General features: G+C 43.5%; 1 protein-coding gene across 2 annotated transcripts in view; it reads right to left on the bottom strand.

The window, feature by feature from the left end:
- The window catches only part of LOC126252993 (fatty acid synthase), an 88,558-nt gene extending 65,797 nt beyond the window's left edge, over nt 1-22,761 (bottom strand). For both annotated transcript variants that reach the window (XM_049954022.1, XM_049954023.1), the window contains exon 1: nt 22,647-22,761. The gene's annotated coding sequence lies outside the window, so the exon portion shown is untranslated. The remainder of the gene's footprint in view (nt 1-22,646) is intronic.
- Between the last annotated feature and the right edge of the window lie 1,399 nt (nt 22,762-24,160).

Below are 24,160 nucleotides of genomic sequence, written 5' to 3'. Positions count from 1 at the left end.
AGCAGTTGTCGATTGGTACTTACGGCCAATTCGCGAACCGGCTCACATCATCACGGGTATACACATCTGTTTATTTTGTAACTATGATGCTTACATGTTTATTATTAGGTTGAGTAGTTTTGTCACGCTTGAGCCATTTTGTTATACATTTAAGAGCTTCCGGCGTGAAGATGATAGCTTTGATCTAAACCGATTACAGGAATTAATACATCATTTTCGCTAACTGGATAATTTTTTTTTATAATCGCGAAAGCATGTGACATGTTTGACTACCCTGTGGTTGTCCGTCGTGCGTTCGGTGCAGGGATACTGAACATTTGTTAAAGGTAAAGGTAAGTGTAAAAAGTATGCAACGTCTTATGTACAGTTCTTAAAAGATATACCCTTGTAAAATTGGCTGGTTATTTTGAAAATAAAGTCTTTGTAATATTGTGCGTAAGACGAAAGGTGCCCTAAGTTTTGCTCTTCATTCGTGTAGAAATTACAGTCTTGTAAAAACGGGTATATGTCAGCACCAGATTGTATCCTGATTGTTCATTTCTGTTTGTATGCTTGTCTTTACGCACATAACAGAAATACACAAATATACAGGGTGATCAAAAAGTCAGTATAAATTTGAAAACTTAATAAACCACAAAATAATGTAGATGGAGAGGTAAAAATTGACACACATGCTTGGAATGACATGGGGTTTTATTATAACAAAAACACCCCATATTGCTAGACACGTGAAAGATCTCTTACGCGCGTCGTTTGGTGATGATCGTGTGCTCAGCCGCCACTTTCGTCATGCTTGGCCTCCCAGGTCCCCAGACCTCATTCCGTGCGATTATTGGCTTTGGGGTTACCTGAAGCCGCAAGTGTATCGTGATCGACCAACATCTCTAGGGATGCTGAAAGACAACATCCGACGCCAATGCCTCGCCATAACTCCGGACATGCTTTACAGTGCTGTTCACAACATTATTCCACGACTACAACTATTGTTGAGGAATGATGGGGGACATATTGAGCATTACCTGTAAAGAACATCATCTTTGCTTTGTCTTACTTTGATATGCTAATTATTGCTATTCTGATCAGATGAAGCGCCATCTGTCGGACATTTTTTTAACTTTTGTATTTTTTTGGTTCTAATAAAACCTCATATGATTTATTTAGTTTTCAAATTTATACCGACTTTTTGATTACCCGGTACTTTCATACCCCCACCCCCCAATTCAATTACATCGACGTCGCTATATTGCGAAGAAAGGAGATTAAGATGCTGAATGTACAGCAGTCGCTCTATTTGTCAGTTAGCAGACGTAACCTGGGTGTCACAATCCCAGCGGTTGAAAAATATTTTTTAATCGAGTAGTGGCAAGTCGAACGTAATACTGCTACAGACGAACTGCGTTTCAGCTCTGTTGTGAGCTAGTATGGCAACGCGAAATGAAATCCCAAACAGAAAGTTTACCGGCACGGGTTGCTCATAATCAGGTGCGTGGGCGTTTGCTGGCGCGAAGCGCGAGTCCGCGCGCGAGAAGCCCGCGAGGTGGGGCGGTCAGATTGACCTTTTGTACTGTGGCCATTCAGGGCTGATTGGGCGACAACGCGCCGGCCGGAAGCGCCAATCACCAGACCCGTCCTACGGCTTCGACGGACGTCACCACGCTGCAAAAACACCACGCCTCGCCGCTCCATCTCTGCCACCCGCCCTCGATTACTAGTTCCCAGCTCCCGGCCCACCCCTTCTCTCCTTTCTCGCTACTTCTTGGGCACAATTCTTCGTCAGTTTATATGGTCATTGTTATATGAAATGACTAATAGCCAAATTACGGGAGGCGAGGCGAGTAGTAGTATTAGCGTCCAGTCCAAAAAATGGTTCAAATGGCTCTGAGCACTATGGGACTCAACTGCTGAGGTCATTAGTCCCCTAGAACTTAGAACTAGTTAAACCTAAGGACATCACAAACATCCATGCCCGAGGCAGGATTCGAACCTGCGACCGTAGCGGTCTTGCGGTTCCAGACTGCTGCGCCTTTAACCGCACGGCCACTTCGGCCGGCGTCCAGTCCCTAGGCGCCAAAGTCCAGGATTTAATTTCGTCAGTGCTTCATCGCTATCAAATCCCACAAAGAAGACCTTTCACTTTACCGGATAAATGTCTGAGCTTTTCTTTATTCGATTCCATCTTCAACACGGCGAACGATTCTGTAGCTAGTATGGCGTAGTGTGGTTTGGTTCTCAGTGAGAACTGTAACTGTCACAGAGATGTTCCTCAGGTGAGTGATGCGTGTGGTTTAAAGGGACGTAATGAGGAGCTTATTAGTTGCTCCGCAGATATAGTTGTCACCAACCCGAGGATTCGTTTGAACACTACAATGTTTTACTATATGTAGTCCTTTTGGTGGTGGAATGTCATTGCCTTCCTCCGACCTTTGAATTGATTTCAACAGCCGTTTACAAAGGAACCTACGACCCTGGTTCAAAATGCCAGAGATGAAAGAAGTTTGTTTATTTATCCGGGTCGAAAGAACACTAGAATACAATATAATAAAAATACAATTTAATGTTAATTACAGAGAATGGCCAGTGTTCAGCAACCAGAATGGCACAGTTATTCGCTGCAAACAAGTCTTCTCGGTCACAGGGTTCAAAAGTGTGTGAATTCCTAAGGGACCAAACTACCAAGATCATCGTTCCCTAGACTTACACACTACTGAAACTAACGTATGCTAAGAACAACATACACACCCATGCGCGAGAGGACTCGAACCTCCGGCGGGAGGGGCCGCGCAGTCCGTGACAAGGCGCCTCAAACCGCGCGGCCACTCCGCGCGGCTACAGGGTTCGGTAAGGTTGTATGTTAACCGAGGACCTAGAAACGACGGAGAGGCTCCGTTCCCGCCGCAGCCGCAGTGGTCTACAACCCCACGACGACTACCGCAGTCCACTTCACCCCTCCGCCGCCTAACACCGAACCCAGGGTTATTGTGCGGTTCGGCCCCCGATGGACAACACCCCCCGCCGCCCCCAGGGAACGTCTTACACCAGACGAGTGTAAACCCTGTATTTGCTGGTTGCGTGGTAGAGTAATGGTGGTGTACGCGTACGTGGAGAATGTTTTTGCGCAATCGCCGACATAGTGTAGCTGAGGCGGAATAAGGGGAAGCTGCCCGCATTCGCCGAGGCAGATGGAAAACCGCTAAAAACCATCCACAGACTGGCCGGCTCACCGGACCTCGACAAGTCCGCCGGGCGGATTCGTGCCGGGGACCAGGCGCTGCTTCCCGCTCCGGAAAGCCGTGCGTTAGACCGATCGGCTAACCGGGCGGGCCGTCGGTAAGGTTACTGCAGCCAAACAAATGTTCAAAGTTCTGCCTCGTCCAATATTCACAACATTCGTCGTCACTGATACCCCATTTGTTCAAATTAGACTTGCACTTTGTTACCCCTGTTCTCAAGTGGCAAGCGACAGATAAAAATCATAGGACTGGCGTGGTACTGAACCCGTCTTTGGAGCCGTAGTCTGGCACTTAATCACTACATAAACGAGCCACACCATGAAACAAATGTCTTAAGTAAGATAACAATGGGAGAGATCAAAATAAATTTGAGTAGTAATATACCAGCATGAAGAAGGGCACGTTTCAGCCACTACGGGACAGTGGCGTGGAGCGAATACGCATCGTCGGCAATCTCCCTATATTGACTTAATTTCAATAGGCGTACAATAGAGAACGTCCAGAATGAGATTTTCACTCTGCAGCGGAGTGTGCGCTGATATGAAACTTCCTGGCAGACTAAAACTGTAAAGTTTGGAAGGTAGGAGACGAGGTACTGGCAGAAGTAAAGCTGTGAGGACGGGACGTGAGTCGTGCTTGGGTAGCTCAGTTGGTACAGCACTTGCCGGTACAAGGCAAAGGTCCCGAGTTCGAATCTCGGTCCGGCACACAGTTTTAATCTGCCAGGAAGTTTCTTTAATAGAGAATGTCGTTTTACGTGTTAAACTGTAATATGTTAAATGAATGTAATTTGAGTTGAGTCAGGGGCGAAACGGATTTGGAGAGCCTTCCGGGGCCACACTCAGATCATTGTCTACACAGACCACTCCATTATTAATATTTACATCACCACGAAAACTGCAAGGGCCATACACAATATTAGTGGAAACTATGCACTTGACGAGCACCTCTTCTTGGCGTTTGACAGCTTCATACACTGTCATCTACCAGCTCTAGCGCATATGGTTTGTTTCAAATGGTTCAAATGGCTCTGAGCACTATGGGACTTAACATCTGAGTTCATCAGTCCCCCTACAACTTAGAACTACTTAAACCTAACTAACCTAAGGACATCACATACAGCCATGCCCGAGGCATGATTCGAAACTGCAACCGTAGCGGTCTTGCGGTTCCATACTGAAGTGCCTAGAACCGCTCTGCCACACCGACCGGCCATGGTTTGTTTATCTATGTTACTGGCGAGGCAATGTATATAATTTGAAGGAAAAAAAATCTTTCATTAATTTATGTCGTCAGATTTCTAACAGTGGCGCAGCTGCCAGCCATGGTTAGCTCATAAAAGCAATCGCCCACAGAGTATTAATTCATAAACCAGGTTCCACAGTGAGATAAACGTTAAACATCTGATTACAGGGAATCCTCTACCACCTACTTGACGTCGCTTCGCACAGTGGTGGCGGACGGCAATGGTTTGTCCGAGACGGACAAGGTAGGAGCAGTACCAACAGAACGCGTGAGTTGAGCGTGGGCGCTGTCGTACTGAGCGAAAAACGGGCCCCGCACGTCCCGCGTGCTCAGGCTCGCCACGCACGATAACGCATCTGGCGGCTTACGCAACCACGCACCAAGGTCTCGGTCTGGGCCGCTCTCGCACTCTCTCTAGCTAGAGGCCGGCCAACGACCGCGAGCTCACACAATCGTTTTCGAGTGCAGACAGACAAGTTTGTTGGCTGCGGTAGCATAGGGGCCGATCCAGTAGCGGAAAAAACCGTATGCAGTTTAGAGGCACCCTACTAAATGAACATAAACAGAGCAAAATCTGTAATACTAACCGTAGTATTAGTAATTGGGTAAATTGATAAGGGGCTTTAAAGTAGTTTTGTAGTGGTAAAAACTAATTTTAGTATTAGCATGTACTATTAGCATACATTTTTCTCTCTTTTCCTGTTTATAAGTACTACAAAAAAATTTGGGTAATGTGTCCTATGTTAGCTTCCCAGATAATAGATTATACTAGGGCTGAATAAATAAATAAGTTGTTGATGCCGTGCTTCCATTTTACCAATGATCGCGGGATCGCGACTGAAGACACAGGGGCTCTTCTGTACAAGTCGACCCCGAAATCTATCGACAAGAATTCAGAGGAACCGGGCGACCGCTACGGTCGCAGGTTCGAATCCTGCCTCGGGCATGGATGTGTGTGATGTCCTTAGGTTAGTTAGGTTTAATTAGTTCTAAGTTCTAGGCGACTGATGACCTCAGAAGTTAAGTCGCATAGTGCTCAGAGCCATTTGAACCATTGGAATTCAGATGTGCTTGAAAATTCTTTTCTTAGTATTTCGATATGCAGACACTGGCTCGTCACAGATTATTACCGTAACTGATTTATTCGGCTTGGTATTTCTGTTACCTTTGTTTCTGTGAAAATACCTCTAGAACTGTGGAAAATCCTGTAACATGCAATAACCAAAACGCACAATATAAAACACAGAGTAATGCGCAAACGTTAGTTGAAGAATTACTGTGACGTGGTTGCTGCCGCTGCAGGAACAGCTCAGTATAAGCTTCGTCGTGCCGCTCTTCCATACAAGAGCTGCATATCGGTCGACTACTCACCAGTAAACCTATCCATACTGCTGTGTATCACAGTTAACGCACAAGCAACACTGCCGTAAAACCAAACCAGAGAAAGAACCGAACACTACGAAATGGAAGTTTGAGGGTAAAGAGTAAAGTCCACAATAGTAACTAGCGTCAGTGAATGGAACAAATTTATTTCCTCTAAGTCCACCTTCACTCAAATGATTGCTGGACCTCGTCTCTCCAAAATAAGATGTCGATGAGAATCCATTTTCAGCGCTACATTACTACCTCTTTTAGCCCCCCGACAGATGTGTAGAAAAAATCCCATCTCTGGTCCAGTCAAAAGAGGGATACCAATTACTGAATGACTGGACCAGAGGTTCTTCCTACGCGTCGGTCAGGGGCGTAATGAACCGCTGAAACTGGTTGCTCAAGTAAAATAACTGGAAATTTAGACGACATGAAGTGTTTTGATTCGACATTTCAAATTTGTTTCCAAACAAGAAATACGGAGCACACTGTTGAAATTTGCACAGTAGTACAAATATTTTCAGTGCAACACAAAGACAAATGGGGCATGAAATCGAACGACATGCAGTTACTCCAACGATCCGACAGAGACCACGGGACCCTTACATCAAAATAATCAAAACGTATCCCCAAAAGACGTTCCAATACTCTAAACAGTATACGCAACTTGTGCAGTGCCATTGTTCTGATTTGCGAGCACACTCAGTACCAAGCCGTCCATAGCACAGGCATCTAGTTTAACACATTTGAACCAGTGGTAATAATGAGTTTAGTCTAGTAGATCCTGAGCCGTGAGAAACAAATAATTTTTTTATACTTCGTCATTTATTTGCAGTTTTCGCACCTGAACTATACGACAAACTAGGAAGAGAATCTTCATCTAGAATACGTAATATCGGTATAGGAGCAGTTTGCTCTAAATGTAGAGAAACGTAAGTTAATGCGGATGGGCAGGAAAAACAATCCTGTAACGATCGGCTACAGCATTAGTAGGGTGTCGCTTGCAAGTCAGGTGTAACGTTGCGAAGCGATATGAAATGGAATGAGCACGTCAGCCTGGTAGTAGAGAAGGCGAATGCTCGACTTAGTTTTATTGGGAGAATTTTGGGAAAGTGTAGCTCATTTATAAAGCAGACGACGTATAGAACGCTAGTGCGACCCATTCTTGAGTAGTGTTCGAGTGCTAGGGATCCGCACCAGGTCGAATTAAAGACATCGAAGCAATTCAGAGGCGTCCTGCCACATTTGTTACCGCTAGGTTCGATGAGCATGCAAGTATTGCGGAGATACTTCGTGGACTCACACAATCCTTGGAGGGTGGGCTATATTCTTTTCGAGGAACACTGCTGATTAAATTTAGAGAATCTCGGCATCTGAAGCTGGCTGTAGAACGATTCTACTGCGAGCAACATACATTTCGCGCGGAGACCATGCAGATGTGCAAGAAATCGGGGCTCACACGGAGGTATATAGACATTAGTTTTTGCCACGTTCTATTTGAGAAAGAACAGGATAGGAAACTTCCAGTGGTTTGCGGAGTATGTATGCGGAAGCTGAATATATTTTACAGCCCAGTTGTTCAAGCTTTAAAGCACTTACATAATCTACAGCACTTAGCTGAAACTTATTGAAGCATATCAAGACTGCACTGAAATGAGATGAAATGGAAGAGTTAGTAGCTGAAAGTCAGTCGACGCTGATACGAAAGGTTGCCGACGGAATTCCCGCTGCATATACAGCCATTCCATATTTAAGAATATAGCAAGTCCTGTCGCACTGAAATAATTGCCCGAATGTTTACGTCAAGTGGATAAATGAGCAACGTCGTCAACTGCACTATGCGAGAAAGAGTGGACGAGTTTGCACCTAAATGTAAACTTGTAACTAAGCAAGCAGATTATTTGGCTCCTGACTGCGTGTTGTCCGGTTCGCACCCCAGGTACTCAGTAAAGACGTCAGATCACCATCAAGCGCTCATGTGTCGCACATTAGTATGTTTTCGGCTTGGTTAAGAGATTAATACCCATAACATCAGTGTACGATCCCAAGCCAGTCATTTCGAATTACTTTCTAACAACGCTAGAATTTCGGTGCTGGCATTCGCGATGGCACAGCTGGAACAGTAGCCGTGCCGTGCTGCCTTCCGGTCAGCAGGCGAGCCGCGGAAGTGTGGCCGCCATAGAACAGGGACGAGGCCACGTCACAGCGGAAAGTCACGTGGCTGCCAGCGCACATCTAGCCACGCGGATATCTCCACAATTACAGTGTAGATGTGTAGTGAATAATGACACACCGAAGCACTGCGCTGTTCTCCATGAAAAACCGACTATACATTTTTTTCCGCGTACCCATAGTCCTCACGAAGATTCATGTACAATAACAATTTTCTGGTAATCTGAGAAACAAGTTAAACTGATGTCCGTGGTACAGTTGGTTGACGGTACTGGAGCGCTGTGAAAGGATTTGAAGGACCCCCGCGGTTAATAGTCGTGTTAGGAGGTTGCTATGGCCGGCCGCGGTGGCCGTGCGGGTCTAGGCGCTGCAGTCCGGAACCGCGGGACTGCTACGGTCGCAGGTTCGAATCCTGTCTCGGGCATGGATGTGTGTGATGTCCTTAGGTTAGTTAGGTTTAATTAGTTCTAAGTCTAGGGGACTGATGATCTCAGATATTAAGTTCCATAGTGCTTAGAGCCATTTGAATCTGGGAATTACTCTACTCTCCAAGCGCCAGGATAATTGTGTGTGGTGTAGGTGCTGTAACAGGGCACTCATTCCCTCGGGACTAATTACTTAGAAAACAAGCTAACAAACAAAATTTGGTGCACAGCATTCTCTGCAAGTCGACTGTATCTTCGCTTATAATGTTTGTTTACGTAAGAACTGGTATCCCTTGTAGCCGCTAGTTAGTTACTTCCTGAAGATGGCCTTATAATCCGAAAACTAGTTAGAAACCAGCAAAAGTGAGTAGTACAAAAACGGCGCACTTGTTATTCACGCCGGCCGGAGTGGCCGATCGGTTCTAGGCCCTTGAGTCTGGAACCGCGCGACCGCAACGGTCGCAGGTTCGAATCCTGCCTCGGGCATGGATGTGTGTGATGTCCTTAGGTTAGTTAGGTTTAAGTAGTTCTAAGTTCTAGGGGACTGATGACCTCAGAAGTTAAGTCCTATAGTGCTCAGAGCCATTTGAATTTGTTATTCACCTTAAAAGCCTAGAATGTTTGGTTTGTCCAGCTGCTGCTTACGGATATCACCCCGCAATTTATTGATGTGTGTCGCTCCCTATTCTAGAAGAAATGTAATTTTTTGACCAGATTTATTCGTATGTTAACGTGCAGGGAAATAGAAGAATATATGAAAATTGTGCCCAGTGAAATTTGCACCCAATGTTCCTGTGAAGTACAAACTCAGTAAGTCAAGTCCTACGTGCACCGGAAACGCTCCGTGTGGCCGCAGTCAGGTGCTGTGCGGCCTGTACGAGCCGCGTCGATACCGCAGTGCAAATGGCCTGGCCAGCAGCGTAAACATCCTGCAGCCGGAAGGAGAGCGCTCCGAACGGTCGACGTAGCGTTCTACGCCAAGTGCCGTCTTACATACGCATATTGCACTGGTTCTAGTTGTTGTATCTTGAAATCATTCCTTTATGATGCATACTCTGCCCTTTGGAGAAGAAATAAAAACTCTGAGGTATGCCGATGATGATATAATTCTGTTTGAAGAGCAGTTGAACGAATTCACAAGTGTCTAGAAAGGAGGATATAAGATGAACACCAACAAAAGGAAAACGAGGATAACGGAATGAAGTCAAACTACAGCAGTTGATGGTGAGGGAATTAGATTAGGAAACGAGACACTCAAAGTAGAAGATGAATTTGATAAATGCCGAAGTAGACAGGATATAAAACGTAGATTGGCAATGGCAAGAAATGCGTTTCTGAAGAAGCTAAATTTGTTAACACAGAATATAGATTTAAGTGTTAGGAAGTCATTTCTGGACGTATTTATCTGGAGTTTAGCCATGTATGGAAGTGAAACATGGACGATAAACAGCTGAAACAAGAAGAGAATTTAAGCTTTTGAAATGTGGTGCTACAGAAGAATGCTGCAGACTAGACGGGTAGATCACGTAATTGTAGAGGGGGTACCGAATAGAACTAGGGAAGTAATGTGTGTCACAACCTGACTTTAAGAAGGGATCGATTGATAGGAGACTTTCTCGGACATCAAGGGATCTGCGATTTATTAGAGGGAAGTGAGGGGTGTAAAAATTTTAGAGGGAGGCCAAAAGACAAATACAGCAAGCAGATTGAAAAGGATGTAGGTTGCAATAGTTATTCGGAGATGAAGAGGCTTGCACAGGATGGAGTAGCATACAGGGTTGCATCAAACCAGTCTTTGGAGTGAAGATCACAACAATAACAAACTCTAGCCGTAATTTTCTGACGCGTAGTGTGTCTGAATATTTTAATTAATATGTCTGTCTCCGTATCTCGGTGGTCATGTGTAGCTGCTGCATGGAGGAACGTGGTTCAATTCCCGGTCTTCCCGGGGATTTTTCCTTAGTGGGAGAAGTGGAAGGAAGCGCACTCAGCCTCGTGATTCCGATTGAGAAGTAGGGGCTCCAGGGTCAGGATAGCGGACAGTGGTCGGGAGAGCGGTGTGATCATCCCATGGCCCTTCACACCGCATCCGAATAACGGCTGCAGAGGATGACACGGCGGTCAGTCGGTCCCGATCGGTCCGTCTGCGCCACAAAGCGGAATTTTACTTATTTTTTTATTTTTTATTTTTTTTTTTTTGTTTACTGAATATACAGGTTTATAACGCTCGTACATCTTCCACACGGCAATACTTACAACGATATGCAAAATTCGAAATGTAAAGTACATTTGTTTTCTTGTTTCTAAATCACCAGACCCACCAATAGCGATAGGCATGGAAAGAGAACCTATGTATAGCTTATCTCAGCAGTATACGCACATACTCCTGATCTTTTAATTAGTGTGACAACGCATCTTGCGTACATCGCCATATGGTGATCCACGGCTATAGGCCATTTTTATGGTATATTTATTGTAAATATGCTTTTTCAAGTAGAAGACATACTATTTTTTAATTCCGTGTTTGTACTTTGGTTTTGTGTTTTCCGTAGCAGTTTCTGAAGACCTGGTACTAACTAACACGTATGTGATTTCGTCCGGCAGAAAATAAAATAAATTACGATCACTTCCAATTGTAAAAAAATTTGGCATTACAGTTCTTGTTCGAGCATCTCCAGTCTTATTCATCAATAGTTGTTATGAAGTGAAGCCGGCCGGAGTGGCCGTGCGGTTCTAGGCGCTACAGTCTGGAGCCGAGCGACCGCTACGTTCGCAGGTTGGAATCCTGCCTCGGGCATGGATGTGTGTGATGTCCTTAGGTTAGTTATGTTTAAGTAGTTCTAGGTCTATGGGACTGATGACCTCAGATGTTAAGTCCCATAGTGCTCAGAACCATTTGAACCATTTTTAGAGAACCGTCCCTCGCTCTTTTCTGAGAGCTAATTTCACTGTGCGTGGTTTACTGGACAGCAAAGTTTAAGAGTAATGTGCTCAAGGTATGGGCAATTTTTTAAAAGTATCGATACATTTGTATCTATATTTATAAAAGATTTCGATATTATCGAGACAAAAATATCAATATTACGAAATATTGATGTTTTTATCCCACCTCTACACGTGAGAAGTCTCTGGAGTGATGTGTGTTCTGCGTATTAAATATTGTATTCACAGTAAACACGTCGCACAACAAGATTCTATTTTTCATTAAATAACTGTGCAGTAATGGGTGTGACTTTTGTTCAGAATCTACGTTACTTTTACTGTGCGTCTATCTTTTCTTGATCCAGACTCTCAAGGGGTAAGGAGAACGTACAATCTGCATCATAGATGGGAACAGATAATGGTAATGTCCACCATTCTCATACCTTGCTGTCACCAACGTGTTCGTTTTGCAATTCGTAGCTATCATTTGCTATAGTAGAAATGACACACGGAAGTAAAACTTTCATGAATATGCCGTACAGATACATTCATGTTATATATTGGTACGCATTTGTAGTGCTGAATATGAAATTAAATTAAGCCCATTATAAGGCCGCCTTTACTGTTAGGTTGTAAAGATCGGTAGTAGTGGAATGGGCAAGAAATCTTCCGATGCTATGAGTCAAGAAAAGACCGAGAGTAAAAAATATCACTTTCGGTACTCAATATTTTATATCGATTAATCTATATGTAGAAAATCATACATCTTAGACAAGTATCGATACTTCAAAGGAAACGTTCGATATTTTGATATGTCGATATTTCCTGCCCATCGCTGTGTGCTCGGAAAGTTGCGCTCACTAGACAGCCCTAATTATGCAGCGAAGGGCAGTGGCTGAGAGAGAGACACCTGCTCGAGGCGAGCGGCGCCTCGCACAACCGAGCAGCGGGGGCGCGAGGTCGGGAAAACTGCGGGCCCGACCAGCTCTGGCAGCGCCGCCGCGGCGTGGCTTGCCGATGGCACGCAGACCGCGGCCCACGTCAGCCAGCGTCGCATGACGTTTGCCCTCCTTACAGCGCTCGCATTCCGGCACTACGGGCACCTCGCCGCCTCAGTACACACACAACTCGAAACTACTGGCACGACTCCCGGACAGCGTGTCAAGTTCGCTTACTAGCAGAGGCGAAATTACGTGTTAGTTACATGTTCCATTGATCATATGAACGATTCTTTTATAGAAATCGTGTGGAACGAGTTATTTTACAGGATATGTACAGATGATCAGTGTTAGCATTATCACATTTTTAATTCTATTCATGCAACCACACTGCCAGTTTTTCAATAGGAATTCGTCTATATAGTAGAAGGAGCTGTCCAGGAGAAATGATATCATATTAGATTATTTGCTTCGCTACCCGTAACACATCTTTACGTTACTGCCGGCCGGAGTGGCCGAGCGATTCTAGGCGCTACAGTCTGGAACCGCGCGACCGCTACGGTCGCAGGTTCGAATCCTGCCTCGGGCATGGATGTGTGTGATGTCCTTAGGTTAGTTATGTTTAAGTAGTTCTAAGTTCTATGGGACTGATGACCTCAGATGTTAAGTCCCATAGTGCTCAGAGCCATTTGAACCATTTTACGTTACTGAGCAATTGATCAAAACTTTTTGTTGCTGCATATTGAAATCTCGTCTGAGTCACTGACAGCTATAACAATGGGTAATAAGAAGGTCGTTTATCCCCTCTAGTGTTGTAGGTATGCACACCTCGGTTCTTCTCAAACTCTGATGGATTATTAATGACGAATTTCAAAGTTTCATTGCCGAATATGTGTATGCATTGTGACGGCGCAGTGAAGTGATACTTATATGACGTCGGTGGGTGAACAATAGACATTTTTCCACTGTGAAGATGGTCCTTGATCGAAACCGGTAGTGAACAATTGTAAGACAGCACAGTCTGCATCACGCATTTCTCCAAGTATATAGAGGCTGTTGCCTGCCTAAAAAAATAAATTCTTCCAATCTATATGTGGCATACAGCAAACCAGTGCTTAACAGTATTGGTCAAAAACAGTCTTGGTCCTTTAGACAGTGTAGCCAAAGGGCATCGTCAATACATCAGGCCAACATCAAAAAAATGGTTCAAATGGCTCTGAGCACTATGGGACTCAACTGCTGAGGTCATTAGTCCCCTAGAACTTAGAACTAGTTAAACCTAACTAACCTAAGGACATCACAAACATCCATGCCCGAGGCAGGATTCGAACCTGCGACCGTAGCGGTCTTGCGGCTCCAGACAGGCCAACATCGCCTTCGTTAAATTCCGTAAGTTTTTACTGAGTTTAACGAAGGCGATGTTGGCCTAATGTATTGACGATGCCCTTTGGCTACACTATCTAAAGGATCGTTCTAAGAAATATCAAATTAAGATCAAACCTGAAGATGCTTAAATAAGGCGAAACGCGTAGTTGAAAAATTTAAAAAAATAAAATTGCAACCAAGACTGTTTTTGACCAATACTAAAAAAATAAAAAAATGATTCGAAGAGAAGATTACAAAAATATAAATATAAAAGCTAAAGGAATAGAAAAATGTTATACATAAGTGCCAAGTGATGTTTTTCTGGAGTAAGTTAGGAGACCTATTTACACAATTACTTGAGAACTTTTGAAGGAAACTAATAAAACTATTTCCCTTGTGAAGAGACGTTTCAGAGACGACCGCTAATAAATCTTATGGACTGGGTGAAAACGAAGACCCAAATTGTGAAAGGCGGCATTGTACGTGGTTTTTGCGAGCAGCGTTGTCTCGTCGGTGCTCTTTCCGCGGCCGGACAGACGCGAAACTGGCACGGAAAGCGTAGAGGTGCGAGGGCGCACTAGCTGCTGTCGGATAGCACGTTCCTAACGAGTTCACCGGCTGTCGTCACTGCTACGGGAGAATGGAGGAAGTATCCCTGTGTCACTTAGCGTACGGCGTCATACACTTCGTCACGGCACTTTGAGAAACAGCCCCTAATCTCCCCCTCATTAGGTACTCCGCTGTCACCGTCATCTGCAGCCGGTAATATGCTGAATGGGAAGAAAGAAGTGTATCCTAAAACATCTGCAAGCGACATATTGACCGCGTTTCAGAAATCTAATGTATTCGTAGTATACAGTTGCTGGGCAGCTTTAATATAGTAAGTGTCTGACGAACAATACCTGAGTCGCCCGCTGCTACGAAAGTGCTCTCATCCTATAGAAACACAATAGTACATATTTGAGGCACTCACATCAACGCAGAATGCTCACACGGGATTTTATCGAACTACCTGAGGTATTATTATTATTTCTTTTCCGGTTTATGGTATACGACCACAAACATCGTAAAATTAGTCTCAGAAATTTAGAGAACATAAATTAATAAGCACTCTAACAATAGCATTATCTTTTTTTCTTGATAACGAAAAAAATGACTTATTTGGATGGAATCGGGTTGAGATTCTACTTCAGCCGTTCTGACTTACGACATCTGTGATTTTCTCAGAGCTACTTCTGGGGTGCGTCCAGCGCGGTTTCTTCGATAGTGTTATGGTCACTTCATTCCTTCGTACCTCCTTATCCACATAAGTTTAAGCACTGCGATTCACAGCTGGATTTTAAGTCCCTAAAAATTGAAAAACAACGTAAAGTATTTGTCTCAGCTCTAATTATTGCTTCAAATGGCTCTGAGCACTATGAGACTTAACATCTGTGGTCATTAGTCCCCTAGAACTTACAACTACTTAAACCGAACTAACCTAAGGAAACCACACACATCCATACCCGAGGCAGGATTCGAACCTGAGACCGTAGCGGTCGCGCGATTCCGGATGAAGCGCCTAGAACCACTCGGTCACACCGGCCGGCGTTAATAGTACGTTTTACAGCTCAGCGTCATTCAGAGGTCCGGCGACCAAGCTCCGGGTGGGTTCTATGATATTCAGTGACACCTAATACTTTATATTCCTGGGAGAACACCGCGAACGTGAAAAACGACGAACCACACCGCTGTGCAGGTTTTCATACAAATGCAGCAGTCACCTGGTTCACAAGTCCGATGCAGAAACGACATGCCAACTCTGAGATGGCCATAAGTACCGCGGTGTTCAAATCAGTCCATGAATTGAAATTTCCTGGCGGATTAAAACTGTGTGCCGGACAGAGACTGGAACTCGGGACCTTTGCCTTTCGTGGGCAAGTGTTCTACGGACTTAGTTACCAAAGCACGTGCTTGGATAGCTAAGTCGGTAGAGCACTTGTCTGCGAAAGGCAAAGGTCTCGAGTTCGAGTCTCGTGCCGGCACACAGTTTCAATCCGCCAAGAAGTTCCATATACGCGCACACTTCCTGCAGAGAGAAAATTTTATTCTGGTGTCCCTGAATTGTTAACTGCTCTATGTTAGTGCAGGAATTTTTTCGCGTCAGTTGCAACGAATCAAAGTGACCTGCAAAAGAAGAGGGCTGTCGAGAAACAGACATCGTGATGAATGTTGCCACCGCACCGCTCTTCACGTGCGAAGCGGAAGCAGTGCGATTAGCGCGTTAACTGGCGGAACACGCGTCGTGGCTTACGTCACAGTGGCGTTAGTTTACTTCCAGGTAGACCCGGGCGTATTTCGTCGCCAAATGAATCACACCCGAGATTAGATAAGATGCAACTTCACGGCCGCGTCTACGACATCACTTGGGCTGCCAACGGATAAAACGAAGGAAATGGGGATGCTACAGTTTTTACGTAACAGTTACTATTCATTCTTTACATTTTATGTGAAAACCAACAAACCAGTTTCTTTTTCACGTAATTTTAAGCTTCAAATAGTTGTTGAATGTGTGTCCGAAAGTGTCAACTCATGCGAAAACTTACCGTGGCAAGGTGTCTTCAACTTAACCTTACACACCTGTCCAAGTGAAAAAGTAAGAAGGTTTTACCAACTTACTGTCTTCTTAAGGCGTTGAGTTGTAGAGAGATGTCGCTTTATTTGAATACAGTTTTTTTTTAGAAATACCTGCAAACATCTGTTAAACTATTATACTGCCTGTGGAATAGGGTATGTACAACTACAATAATTTGTATGGAAAAGTAAATCACAAACAGCGAGACAAAGGCTTAATGCTAGGTTTTTAGCTTATCTTGTAAGTATTTAGTGATTCTAAATGAGTTTCGCGACACAGCTCGTAGCCTGCATGTAATTATCTTGCTCCGAGATTTCAGATAATGTTAATTACTACTTATTCTATATTCATTTTACAATTGTCACAACAGCAGTAGAAATACCATTTGATAAAGGAATATTGTTAAGTTTAAAGTAGTTAATAAACAATTAACTATGTCTAGTCAGGTCTTATTTTTTTTTTTTTTTTTATGTCCTACGCGTTCCAGAATTAAAAATGCATTCTCAGAGACCATCTTTTGGTGTTCACAAGTAAATTTCCTCTGTTTTTTACCCTTCTTAATTTACTGATATTTGTCGTGAGCATAATTGAATGACGCCTATTGAACATAAGTATTTTCGGTAAATTTTCAGTTTACGAAAAATACTGGTGATAATGTACTGCTGCATAGGAGAGCGCTGAGTAATGTCAGGTGAAAAACTTAACGGTTTAGAAATAGAATTGTTGGCCTAGAGAACGCAGTTTAACCTTGACACTCACTTGACATAAAGAAAGACATAATGGGAGGACAGTTTATTATTAATTACTTAACCTTTAATATCATCCATGCTGTGTTCAAGAGACTAAAATTCCTACATATTAATAAACACGTCTTTTAGCTCTCCTCTTACCCACGTCATAAACAGGAATCGTCATCTGAAAGTCAATAAAATAAAGGACGAGTTTAAAGCATCCACTCATCAGTGGAGTATTCATTGATATGTCACCTTTTTGCAGGCTGAAACTGTCTTTCGAATAGGACAGATGATAAGACGTTGGCGGCCGAAGGTAGAGCTTCGGATTCGTGCGTTATGCTCAGGCACACTTAGTGCTGTCAAATGTTATCGAATGATGTGTATGGAATCTCACAAATGACGTCAAGGAAATACGAAGAAGGAAGGAAGGAAGATTAAGGTTTACCATCTCGTCGATATAGACGCAGATTGGACAAGGACGGGACAGGAAATCGGAAGCGCCCGTTTTAAAGTAAGCGACTACCATCCGTATAGCAGGATGAGCGTTCAACCGTTGGTCCTCCCGAATGCGAATCCATTGTCTACCGGAGGAACTGTATGTATTCTTCGACATGTTCCAAATTTGTGATTACGAACCACACATGGAAGACGAATTAGATGACTGTATGTATGAAGTGGTTATACTAGGCAATACGCAAACGTACTGCATTAAAAGGGACTTTCTTTGGAGTCGGTGAATTACGCAGACCATCTCGTCCCGGCAGCTTTATTGTCCAGAAATGTCAGCTGCTGGCGCTTTCGTTTTCTGTTGCTCATAAGTTTGTTAGGTGAAAATTAAGGAGATGAAATGCGGTCAGGGCTAAGTACCACCGCAGGAGTCAATGAATGATCCTGAAACTAACATGACGGGAAAAACTGGTAACTTTTTCGTTAATAAAACGAAAGCGTCTACTAATTTTGTACATCCTCCTCTTCATCAAAGGGCTTGGAACTGTTTACACAGGATGATAATGTACAGGTCAAAACTCATTGAACGCGTAGAAGATCTAAAATCGGAAATAATAGCACGAAACGGAAAGATATCCTGCTGCTGATAGAGCCGAAGTGCCGCAATATGTGTGGGTCGGGGTTCAGAAAAGATTTCTTTTTACAAAAACCGGTAGATCTCAGACCTAAAATTGTTACTTTCTCCTAATGATATATCAGTCTGAGACGGCAAAGGACTTGTAAGACCAGTTCAACAGAAAGGATGGTGTCTTGAAAAGATGCTCACAAGATGAACATAAACAAAAATAAAACTATGTTAACAAGACTAACGGGTTATTTAAAAAAAACTGTTGTTTTCTACTTATGGCTTAAGCAGATATAAACGGAAAATGACGCCCTTTACAAAATTTATTGAGACTGTACGGCCATGTTACAGGAATAGTAATTAAGTTTAGTCGAATTAAGTCATTCGAAAATGATGGAATTGAACGAAGAATTGGTGCACAAGATATAGGAAGAAGAGTTTGCTATTTTTGCAGTAAAACAATGACGACGGCGGAAGTAAAGAGCATGTAACATGTAGAATGTGAATAGGAAGAAAAGATCTCCTGAAAAAGATCGATATTATGACATTACAGCATACATTTAAGTTTTAAGAATTCTCCTTTTGAAAGTATTTGTTTAGTAGGCAGTCTTGTACTGGTTCGAATGGCAAAGAAAAAAAAAATGGCACAACTTGACTAAAGTTTTAAACACTTATGCAGTAGTTCCGAAAATATGAGGAGACTTGCACCAGTAAACTAGCGTGGAGAGGTGCATCAAACCAGTCTTCGGACTGAAGATTAAAACAGTGATATCTCAATTTTTATAATAGGACACACAATTGTTATAAGCATCTGTCGTTTTGATAACTACATGTAAACGTCCGATCCTTTAAAGAATCGAACTCATATGAAGAAAACGGCTTGAAGGTCTGATTATTTTCGCGCATCTCAATGTTTATGACGTTATATCTTCTGACGTATATGTTTTACACTGCTATAATTTTGCTGGTACATTCAGCGATATAAAGTATTTGTTGCTTAGGCATTCAAGAAATGTTTGTTTATTTGTATAGACAACTAGAAGGATGCCAAAACACAATGAATACTCCGTTGACGTGAGACAAGCTGTTTTGCAGGCTTTGAAGAAGGGAAAGTGTCAGTCTAGCGTTGCTAAGGACTACGGCATATTACAAGAACTAATAAGTGTGTCAAACCGACGGCAAAAAGGAAGGAATATTAGTCAATAAGCCAAGGCCAGGTCGTCCTCGAAAACCAACAAAGAATGACAGAATGATTTGTAAGCAGCACCATGGACTGAGCTTACATGACTCATCGCCTAGTAGCAGATGATTTGGATACGTCCATCATGTAAATCACCCATAAATTCAAAAATAGGAAGACTAGAATACAGTTGTAAAAAAAACATCAAACTGGAAATGCTACAGATTGGTCAAAAGTTTTATCGAGTGATGAGAGTAAATTTAATGTATTTTCTTGTGATGGTGTGGAGTGTACAAGTCGATCAAAAAACCAAAGAGAGAACAAAAAGTACTAGGTACTGACCATTAACCACGTTGAGGGCAGCGTCATAGTATGAGGATGTTTTTCTAGACACGGGGTTGGTCTCTAATTCATACAGAAGGCAAAACGGGTCGTTTCCTGTACAGTGACTTTTTAGAAAATATGGTTCCATATAAGAGAAAGAATATGCAACATAATTGGATATTTCAACATGACGGTGACTCAAAGCACATTTCTGACCATTTAAGAAAAATTCTTTTCAGATAAAAAAAGAGTAGACTTTTTGAGTGGCCAGGCCAGAACCTGGATCTAAAATTGAACTGAACTCCAATGGGACGCACTGGATCGACGTGTTCGTCGTAGAAGCTAGTCAAACAAGATCAGCTTGCTGTTGCGTTACTGGAAGAATGGAAAGAACTCCCACTTGACCTTTTACGAAAGCTTGTGGATTCAACTGCAAATATAATTATGTGCAGTGTAATAGCCCATGGGTATGCAAAGAAATACTCATTTGTCCTTCAGATTCCAGAACAGTTTTGAATTATTTTTACATACTCAGAAACTTACACTTACAAAATACTTGCCAGCCAGGAGAACTGTTATTTGTTTTGGTCTACGATAACTTTCTTTAAAGTAAATGTAGTTTACTACATCGATTATAATTACATACTTTTCAATTATACACTGGTAGTTTTTCTGTTACACACTTATCTTTATGTAAACGCAACTAATGCTTTCTGCAAATACTTTTGAGTGCTACTGTATGTAGATATCGTCTGCAAAGTTGTGAGAAAGTGATATACTAAAATGTCATGAACTTTTTTCATTTCATCATCTTGTGTTTGTATGGGGGGGGGGGGGGCATCAGCGAGAAAAAGTTTCTTGAATGTTTGAAATTATGTGTAAAGTTTGTGAGAAGCTGCTAAGTGCACTTATTCCCAAATACTGGATGAATAAAGTCCTTGTATTTGCGCGCCGCCAATTATGTTGGCTCGAGAAAAACCGTTTCTAACTGTTATACGTGTAGGATCGTGTTACACTTTAAACATAACATTGTACCTCTTAATGGCAAGTTTAAGTTTTTAAATTCGATCAATAATTACGTGCAATATTGAAAAATCAAACCGAAACCGTTAGGTAGGCAACCCGAGACCTAACCATAGTACTGTTATAATTCTACATAACAGATGTTGACAGGCGTTGAAAAGCAAAATATTTATCAACAGCTGGAGATTAATGAACTGGTGCAGAAGACAGTCTGCAGCACTTTTCCGCGAAGCCAGTGCGCCCCTGGCGTTGATTTGGAAGTCTGAGCTGCAGAGTTTCCATCCTGCTCCGGAAGGTTCGCAACACAGCGGCGGAAGCAGCGCCAGGCCTACCGCTGTTGGCGAAATCGAGCCGGCAACGCGGCACAATTCCCCCCCCCCCCCCCCCCCCCCGCGCCCTACTCCCTCTCACCTGCTGCTTCTGCGGTCTGCATGGCACCACTGAGGGCACAGTGACTCACTCTATCTGAACCTGACAGAACGACACCGGGGCAGCCGTTGACAGCGGGACGCCGCACACACTGTGGGTCGGTCCTCTAACAAACTGGCCGCTTTTTCTCCAACAGAGGGAGTACGGGCTTAAGTGAACGATCAGTTACTGACAATGTGTGTTGCTTGAGACAATGGTCCGATGTAACTAGGCTAACTCGCGCCATTTATCTGCCGCAAGCGCGTTGGCGTTCTGCTGATTCGATAATTCGTGGAGACGAGATGCCGAGAAACCGCCGCATGCTGAAACTTTAGGCGATGGTAAATTCTACATATGTCTTCGGAGAAGCAAGACGCAAAACAGATGGCCCTGGTTCTCCAGCTGTTTTTGCAGTGACTCAGAAGCGTTAGTCCTAAAGGAGTCAAGAGACTTAGGGCATATTATTTGCGACATGAGAGACTGGTTAAATTGGTAAAAAGACAGCCAAGGCAGTCAGTTGAGTCTCTGGCTGCACATCACTCAGCCCAACCATTTCACTACCGCATGTATAAATTGGATATCGCAATCACTATTCGTAGATTTCACGTAAATTGTTATACAATCTAAGCTCACTGAGCCTAGAGAAGAGACATCAACAGTTACGCTGAAATGAACCCGCTACACAACTTGAAAATCACTAATGTTGGCAGGATATTATTTCTGTAATTTGGAATTGTTCCGTAAGTTTTATTGTATAATAAGGAGATCTGAGAATACGATGCACTTTTTATTATATATGAAAAGCCGAAACATTGCTCGGTGCTGATGTGGACGCTTTGTTGTGTACTTCAGTTTAAACAGCATGTGCCCTTATTTACCAAGGAACTTTAAATACCTGTATAGTGAAGCTGGTTGGAAGCAATTGCAGACCTTATCACATAGGCTTCGATTCATTGATAGGTTGCTGACAAACTGCAAGTTTATAGTGAAATTCCATACATTATATGTGTATAGCCTGTACCGAAATTCTGCTCAAGTGTATAGAAAGCGTCTCGTATTAGATTAACTGCACAGTTCGAGAACACAAAAGAGCAACACGAATGGTGACAGGTTTGTCTGACTCGCGGGAAAGTACTGAAAAAACACCAGTTTCTGAAGTGGCAGGCAGTTTACGAAAGACGTAAATCATATCGCAAAACTTCACTACGGTGTTCTCGAATGGGGTATACGAATACTATCTATTCCCTTCATATTACTCAGGCGGAAACGGCGAAGGAAATATTGGAGTAATAACAGACTGCAAAGAGAGTCATAAGCATCTTCTCAAACTACATGCATGAAAAGAATAAGTAGAAACTGTAATATATATGCCATAGTGAAAAAAATCTCAGATACGCATATTGCGGTGATATTTCCGAGTATATAAGTAGGCAAAAAATAAACATAAACCTAATCAAAACACGCGTGGGCTTTGTATGAGCATAACTTTTCTTAATGCCTTCTAACCGGTACTATTAAAGCTTGGAAGCATGATCAATAAAAGGCCACCGCAATTTTCATCGTCAGGTAACTGGCCGATAGCACACGCTGAGAATTAAGCCCTACCGGCTTTCGCTGTCGACTCACCTTAGTTAATCGCGAACGCTGTTTGTCTTGGTTAATTCGAGGAAGCTCCTTTCTTGTGTAGTTAAGCGACGGCAAGTCTTCCCCTGTGCAGCCACCGCACCAGACACAGTCACTGTTAGGACTGCCGAGGGCGGCGGGCTGGTCGTTTTATGTCCGCGGAGATGGTCCGATGTCAGACTACCGGCCGCTAGCCAATCAGAAGGCGGCGCGACCACGCGCAGTTGGCTTGCGCATGCGGACCGCGCCCGCTCTCGCCACGCGGAATACGGCGGGCGCGTCAGGCGTCGGCTGCGTGGCGCCTCCGCTACCCTTAGATTATTTCTGCAGCTTATCTGGACCTGGAGCACGCTGCGGAAAGAAATTCTTGCGATGTGCACAGGCCGTGCCGCTTGCGTCAACCGCGGGTGACCAAGGCGTGCCGCATCTGCGGCGTGTTACCGTGCTTCGAGCGACCAGAGGTGCTCTATGACGCGGCTTGAGTGTGATCGGCGATTGTTCTCTTTGCGCGCCAGCGATCACTTTACGTTACACCTAGAAGCAATACTCCTCAGCTGCCTGAAACAGACTGCTTGTTTTTGTACTCGGACAAGAGGGCCCCGCGGCAGCAGTGGATGATCGTGGCAAAACAATGCAAATGCACTAATACGCACATATTTGTGAGTGGGAGGCAGAAGGCTGGCCAAGAGTAAGCATGCACGTTCGTTTATTTCTGTGTGTGTGTGTTTTAAGGGTATTTTGTGGAAGAGAATGCCACAGCAACACGAAACAAAGTTTATTCTCGTCGGCATGTATAGTTCTCATGTTAAGCCCGGTCCACACGCAACGATCTGTCTGCGCAGACATCGGCGCAGATATCTGTACATGCAAAAGATCGCTGCAAATGTGGTGTGTTCACACGACACAAACCCCAATCTACTACTCTCCCGCCATCTGTCGGTGTAGAAATGAAATATCAGTGGCAAGCGACTACGCTCCCCGTAAACGTCAAAATTTAATTCAGTTATTTTGAAATATAGAAATGGAGGAAGATCTGTTGTGGTCTGTGTTCGCAACTTGTGTTGCAAAAAACATTCAGACGAACCGCAGGAAACAGAAAAAGCGGTCAAAATGGTGTAGACAGTGGCTGCTAAAGCGAAAGCAGTTTTCTCACGTAAATTTACTGCGAGAGTTGCAGGGCGAACCAGTTTTGTTTTACATTACCTCGTGTTCCATTTCCTCGCACATTGACACTCCAATTTCATCTTCAATTGTATTCCTGCTTGGTCTTGGCGTTTCTTGATCACTAAGAAAGACAAGCAGATCAAAATACCATAACGTTGGCTGGTATACTTGATCTACTCCTACACCAGATCTTCTAGATTTCTGAACTTTGGATAACTCTTTTCGGTAAACAATTCGCTGACAGACTTAATTTACTTGACTTGCCTTCATGAACTCATCCTTCAGGAAAGCGTAAATAGCTTCTCATCTGTTGGGTATTATTTCACTCAATGCTTGTTTCGATATTGCAGATG

Source organism: Schistocerca nitens, chromosome 4 (assembly GCF_023898315.1).
Source record: "Schistocerca nitens isolate TAMUIC-IGC-003100 chromosome 4, iqSchNite1.1, whole genome shotgun sequence".
In the NCBI taxonomy this organism is placed as follows: domain Eukaryota; kingdom Metazoa; phylum Arthropoda; class Insecta; order Orthoptera; family Acrididae; genus Schistocerca; species Schistocerca nitens.
This window is presented reverse-complemented; position numbering and strand designations above follow the sequence as displayed.